A 7626-nucleotide genomic window follows, 5' to 3' on the forward strand; every position below is an offset into this window, starting at 1 on the left:
GCCAATGAATGGCTTTTTAAAGTTTTTTAAATAATTACGTCCCAAAAATCAAACGACCCCCTGTGATGTGAGTAACGGCGACAGTGGGGAGGAAAAACTCCCTTTAACAGGAAAAAACCTCCGGCAGAAACAGGGCTCAGAGAGGGGCGGGGCCATCTGCTGCGACCATTTGAGAGTAAACACATAGAGAGTGAAGAAACACCCAGTGCATCATGGGAATCCCCGGCAGCCTACGTCTATTGCAGCATAACTAAGGGAGGATTCAGGGTCACCTGGTCCAGCCCTAACTATATGCTTTAGCAAAAAGGAAAGTTTGAAGCCTAATCTTGAAAGTAGAGATAGTGTCTGTCTCCTGAATCCAAACTGGAAGCTGGTTCCACAGAAGAGGGGCCTGAAAACTGAAGGCTCTGCCTCCCATTCTACTTTTAAATACTCTAGGAACAACAAGTAGGCCTGCAGAGCGAGAGCGAAGTGCTCTAATAGGGTGATATGGTACTACAAGGTCATTAAGATAAGGTGGGGCCTGATTATTTAAGACCTTGTATGTGAGGAGCAGGATTTTGAATGAAGGGAAGCCAAAACAGGAGAAATCTGCTCTCTTTCTAGTCCCTGTCAGGACTCTTGCTGCAGCATTTTGGATCAGCTGAAGGATTTTCAGGGAGTTTTTAGGACTTCCTGATAATAATGAATTACAGTCGTCCAGCCTGGAAGTAATAAATGCATGAACTAGTTTTTCAGCGTCACTCTGAGACAGGATATTTCTAACTTTAGAGATGTTGCACAAATGGAAGAAAGCAGTCTTACATATTTGTTTAATATGTGCGTTGAAGGACATGTCCTGGTCAAAAATGACTCCAAGGTTCCTCACAGCGTTACTGGAGGCCAAGGTAATGCCATCCAGAGTAAGAATCTGGTTAGATACCATATTTCTAAGATTTTCAGGGCCGAGTACAATAACCTCAGTTTGATCTGAATTAAGAAGCAGAAAGTCAGAGGTCAGGTTAAACAATCTGAGATAAGCTCCAGCTTCTTGATAAAGCTCTGTGGCTGGAAAAGCAGATTCATGGACGCCTCTGTTGCCTTGTTTGCAGCACTACTGTTGGCATTTGTTCTTGTAGTATTTACAGTGTTTGTGGTTTAATACTGTCTGACTGAATCACACTAGGCTGCATAATTGTTCCATTTTCTGTGAAAGACCACATTAACCGTCCAACGTGGTCCGACTCCTGATCACGTTCCAGTAGAATCAAAACTAAAGCGCCGACAACAGCAACAATCCCCACATCCACATTTACACCACACATTGTGTTGCTGCTCTCTTGTTACAGCACACAGAGACACTTGATAACCACGTTGGTAATACCGGCGATCACTGCACAATAACCCACACTGAAATGCTTCAGTGTGGTTTGAGTTTACAGAGAGCAGAGATAAGACTTTTATGTAGCTGCTCACAGCTGCTCACTGGTTACTGCAGCATGTGAGGTTACACATGAAGAACATTACAGTTATTACTTTATAGAAAATGCAAACGCAGCATTTATTAACACACTGATGTTTGAGGGTTTTTTTTAAATCAGAAATGATTTTTAAAGAGTAAACAGGTTAACGCTGATAAAGTTACCTGATGGGATCACTGTCAGCTCCTCTGCCAGGTAACTATTACAGAAGTATCTGCCAGAGTCTGAGGGAGCAGCTCTGAGGACGATCAGAGACCCGTCAGCCTGTGAATCGTATCGTTTCTGTGGATCATTGATGTGTTTTATACTTCTGTCTCCATCAGCTGTAAGTATGTCAGCTGTGCTTCCTCCACTCTCTCTGCTCCACCTCACTCCACCCTGTAGATAGTAAGGACAGCGCACAGCGAGCTGCGTCCCCTCTGTAACTACTTCACGGGTTAAACCTGCAAAACAAAAGCATTTTTAAAATCATGTCTCAGACTCACCGAGTACACGTTAACATCACATGACTCTCTGTCTCATGAAGAGTGACCTGAGTGTTACTCTGTGCTCTGTCCTCAAGTTAAGCTAAGCATCACACCTGACAGAAGGAAGCAAGTTAACTGACAGTTTGTTAGGAAACAGCAGGATATTTGCCGTCCTATGAATGTTTCCTGATTGTAAATTCTTAAAGCTTTAGTCTGAAAATGATTATTTCATTATCTTATTATGAATCAATCAATAAAAAGCTGAACCTCAGGTAAAAATCACAGTTTTTCATGAATGTTGTTTTCAAACAGTTCGTCTAAAACAAACAGAGGATTTCATTTTTAAAACTTTTCTTCCGGAAGATGAAACGTGAAGTTTGAGCTACACTGACACCATAACTCGACTTCCTGTGATCGTGTGTCTGCTTCACACTCTGAACTCGTTTTCTATAATCGTGTGAAATCCCTGAAACTACAAACACCAACACAAATGCACATGTGTGAAAACTATAAAGTATATCAGACATTAATGCAAAGTGTCCCACCTGCTGTGGTATGACCGCTCAGAGCGCAGGCTAACAGGCAGCAGTAGATGTTCACCCACATCCTGACAGTGTCTGAACTCACAGTGACCACCGTCTGTGTTTGAACAGAGAACAGGAAGTCAGCGCCTCTGTGAACACGCCTGCTCTTCTATTTCTGAGGTTCTGTGGTCAGAGAACAGACGCTTTCTCTCGTTATTATAACCTGTTACACTTGTTTCAAATCCAGTGACTGTAACTAAACTCACCGACTGCTGTTAGAACTCAGACACACAGATACATGATGGAGATTCATTTGGTGACATTTTAGTGTTTTTCGTTCTTCGTGTATTAGACAGAGTCATGTTTCATGGATCAGCAGACGAAGACAAATATAAATGAGGTTTGTGGACGAACTGAAGTGATGCTGTGTCCAGTTTAGATTAAAATGAACGCAGAGGTCTCGAGGTAAGAGCCTCTCCACTCCACACTGGAAGGAGCCAATAGATGCTTTGCATCCCTGAGGTGCTCCACGTGTGTCCTGCCCTGACCCTGGGGCAGAGCCAGAACCTGATGGACACATCGTGTCTCCCAGCCGGTTTGGAAATGCTTCACTGCCCCCCCAGGAGAGCTGCAGGAGGTGGCTGGAGGGGAGCGAGTCCGCGGTGAAGACACTGACAGCTGCTGATTTATGATCAGTGGAAACTGAGAGGCTGACAGGAAGTCGTCTACACTCTGCAAGATAATTCCTCCACAGCTGATTTCTAACTGATAACTGATCTGCAGAAGAGCTCTATCTGTATGACTTCCTGTCAATCAGCTATCAGGAGCTAAATCATTCCTTTGCACACAGACAGACTCTTAAAAGAGCCGAGTGACGTGGTCACAGTCATCAGAGATCATAATTAATGTTAGAGTCACACAGCTCATATCTCTGCGTGGAGGAACAGTCATGGTAAATGGTCTGTATTTATATAGCGCTTTACTTGGTCCCTAAGGACCCCAAAGCGCTTTACACATCCTGTCATCCACCCATTCACACACTGGTGATGGCAGCTACATTGTAGCCACAGCCACCCTGGGGCGCACTGACAGAGGCGAGGCTGCCGGACACTGGCGCCACCGGGCCCTCTGACCACCACCAGTAGGTAATGGGTGAAGTTGCCCAAGGACACAACGACCGAGACTGTCGGAGCCGGGGCTCGAACCGGCAACTCTTGAGCCACAATCGCACCTGGAAAGTTAATAAGAGGAGCTGGGAAAAGAAAAAGTTTCCACCTGAGATGAAACTTTCTGAACATCCAAGATAAAAACATGGAGGCTCTGCTCGAGTTAGAATCTGAAGGCAGAAGAGAAAAACAGCGCTGAGGTTAAAGTGAAGGTGGCAGAAATAATCATGTGATGACAGCAGAGTTGAGTTTGTCAGTGTGAGAAAGCAGAAGTGATGAAAACAGTGCAGCAGCTCAGTCGCCTACATCTGAAGGCACAAAAGGCTTCACTGGGGATTATTCTGAACTGAGAATCATGCAAAGCTGTTGTAAAACAGCACACGAGGTTCTTTGTAAGTGGAGCTTTATTAGTAAGCGTTTGTATTTTTGGTGGTGGCTCAGTGCACACAGTGACATGTTAGTGGTGCTCTGCAGTGAGTGAATTTATCCTTCTGCATGGCATCACCACACGGCTCGTTAGCCTGTCTGATCACCTGTATTCTGCACAGGAGAAACTGGAGTGACACCTCACAGCCTGGCCCAGGAAACTCAGACTGGATAGGAAACATGGACATAAGATTCAGATGGAAACATGAAGCCAGCGTGGAAGCGTTTAAAGCAGGGGGTTAATGCACTGATTGGAGGAGAACAGGTCCTGCTGGATGCCCCGAGACCCCGCCCACCACTGCAGAGCCTGGTTAGTGCCGTGGAGGATGGAGGACACAGTCCATGGAGTTTTTCCCAGTTTGTCCCTTTGGTCAAAGTTTACTTCTAACTGAAACTGAAAGCGAACGGCAGCTGCTGCACAGAGGAAGTGAGAAAATAGCAGGGTCACCGTCGTCTATCTTAGTCTCAACACAGAGACCTCGGCAGGTGTCGCATACACAGATATACAGGGAGTGCAGAATTATTAGGCAAGTTGTATCTTTGAGGAATAATGTTATTATTGAACAACAACCATGTTCTCAATGAACCCAAAACACTCATTAATATCAAAGCTGAATGTTTTTGGAAGTAGTTTTTAGTTTGTTTTTAGTTTTAGCTATTTTAGGGGGATATCTGTGTGTGCAGGTGACTATTACTGTGCATAATTATTAGGCAACTTAACGAAAAACAAATATATACCCATTTCAATGATTTATTTTTACCAGTGACACCAATATAACATCTCCACATTCACAAATATACATTTCTGACATTCAAAAACAAAACAAAAACAAATCAGCGACCAATATAGCCACCTTTCTTTGCAAGGACACTCAAAAGCCTGCCATCCATGGATTCTGTCAGTGTTTTGATCTGTTCACCATCAACATTGCGTGCAGCAGCAACCACAGCCTCCCAGACACTGTTCAGAGAGGTGTACTGTTTTCCCTCCTTGTAAATCTCACAGTTGAGTTTGACTCCATCCTCAACCCGAAAAGGCCCCACAAGCTCATCTTTGATGATACCAGCCCAAACCAGTACTCCACCTCCACCTTGCTGGCGTCTGAGTGGGACTGGAGCTCTCTGCCCTTTACCAATCCAGCCACGGGCCCATCCATCTGGCCCATCAAGACTCACTCTCATTTCATCAGTCCATAAAACCTTAGAAAAACCAGTCTTGAGATATTTCTTGGCCCAGTCTTGACGTTTCAGCTTGTGTGTCTTGTTCAGTGGTGGTCGTCTTTCAGCCTTTCTTACCTTGGCCATGTCTCTGAGTATTGCACACCTTGTGCTTTTGGGCACTCCAGTGATGTTGCAGCTCTGAAATATGGCCAAACTGGTGGCAAGTGGCATCTTGGCAGCTGCACGCTTGACTTTTCTCAGTTCATGGGCAGTTATTTTGCGCCTTGGTTTTTCCACACGCTTCTTGCGACCCTGTTGACTATTTTGAATGAAACGCTTGATTGTTCGATGATCACGCTTCAGAAGCTTTGCAATTTTGAGACTGCTGCATCCCTCTGCAAGATATCTCACTATTTTTGACTTTTCTGAGCCTGTCAAGTCCTTCTTTTGACCCATTTTGCCAAAGGAAAGGACGTTGCCTAATAATTATGCACACCTGATATAGGGTGTTGATGTCATTAGACCACACCCCTTCTCATTACAGAGATGCACATCACCTAATATGCTTAATTGGTAGTAGGCTTTCGAGCCTATACAGCTTGGAGTAAGACAACATGCATGAAGAGGATGATGTGGACAAAATACTCATTTGCCTGATAATTCTGCACTCCCTGTAGATACATGAGCATCTATAGCTCACGTAGCTAAGGGTCAGGGGTTTATCAGTTTCAGTGTCAGTCTGTCGACCTCGATGCTCCTCCCTCTGTGCTGCAGGCTGTGTCCTGCGGGAGAGCGAGTCCACGGTGAAGACACTGACAGCTGCTGATCTGTGATCAGTGGAAACTGAGAGGCTGACAGGAAGTAATTCAGATAAATCCTCCACAGCTGATTTCTAACTGATCTCTGTCTGTCTCACTTCCTACCAATCAGCTATCAGCAGCTAAAAGCAGCACAGACGTAGATCCATTATAAAATGTGTGTCTGTCGTTGACCACACGGAGAGTTGCAGAGATTTTTTTTTTGTTACCCGAACAGTTGGTCGCACAGGTGCAACCAAATTTTTTTTTTTTTTTTTTTAGTCGCACCACTGAAAAAGGCTGGGAAAATATAGAATAAAAGACAGGAAGAGAAACGAGGCATACACACAGGGGGTAACGACACAAGGGGGAATCTGATAAACTACACTCAACAACCATGAGACAAGAAAACAAGAAAACTAAGAACATGACCCAAGCAACAATGACCCAGAACCTAGTGATGGCCCGCTTGAAGCTGACGCTCCGGTGCGTGTGTCACAAAAATGAACACGCTGCTTCAGAAGCGCTGTGTCGAAGCTTGATTCACCAGAGTCACGTGATCAGTGACGTCCGAAGCTTCATTTAGAGCCTAACTGCTTCAGTGTCTGAGTCAATGGTTTATAAGGAAGTGAATCATTCGTGGGATTTGTGGAGTGTTTTGATGGTGACAGATAGCAAACCACTGATATTTCCACTGAGAGATTTGGAGCCAGCGAGGAATAGAGGTTCTGTTGTGTGGGAGGATTTTGAGTTGATTTTGGTCGATCGGGTGGGTTTTCCAGCTTTGTGTTCTGGCCGTTTGCTTTTGTGCGTTTATTTTATCTGACAACGGGAAAAAGGTAAAATGTCAAAAATCTGCTTCCATAATATAAATATCATTAAATAACTTTAGAAACACTTCCACGTGACTCTTTACACTTGATGTTATAAAAACATGTATTTAATTTTTTATTAATGTTAGTCTGCCAATTGTGCAGCAATTTAATTAATTAAAGACTGTATAACTGTGTCACGGCGACGGATGGCTGGTACTGAATAGGACTCAGGTGCAGAAACCCAGAGCGGAGACAGTGGATGATTTAACAGTTTATTACGGTTAAGTGCAAAGGGGGGAAAAAAGAAACGTGGCAAAGACAGAAAATGACGAGACGTGGAGCCTTGGTGTGGCGTGCCCAGGGGAACGTGGCTAGGGCGAGGGAACGAGGCCTGAGAAGCGGAACAGAGCTGAGTGGGGAACAGTCACACTGAGGGGAGAGGATATAGGAGTTAGGCAGGTAGTGAAGGCAGCTCAGAAGTGGCCAGTATAAGAGCAGCAATTCTTACTTGCAGTTAGGGACCTGGAGTGTTTGAGAGGGGGGGTGATGAAGATCCAGGGGAGGCTGAGTGGCGTGGAAAGGCTGACCTGAGATCCGGGGCTCCAGATGGAGTGTGATGGCAGGAGGGCAGGCAGGTGAGGCACAGAGGGATTTCCAGAATGATCACTAGGTATCCTGAGTCCGGAGGTGGAGTGTGAGCCAGGGTGGGTACAGCATCTGTAGTACAAAAGAGTCTTTGTTAGTAAGATAAAGCACAGCGAGAATTTGAAACACAAGACCTGTTACCAACATGGGTTGATGACGAACTGG

This window comes from Copadichromis virginalis, linkage group LG22 (assembly GCF_057382275.1).
Source record: "Copadichromis virginalis isolate Kocher_CV1m ecotype Utaka linkage group LG22, C_Virginalis_male_GT1.1, whole genome shotgun sequence".
Classification (NCBI taxonomy): Eukaryota; Metazoa; Chordata; class Actinopteri; order Cichliformes; family Cichlidae; genus Copadichromis; species Copadichromis virginalis.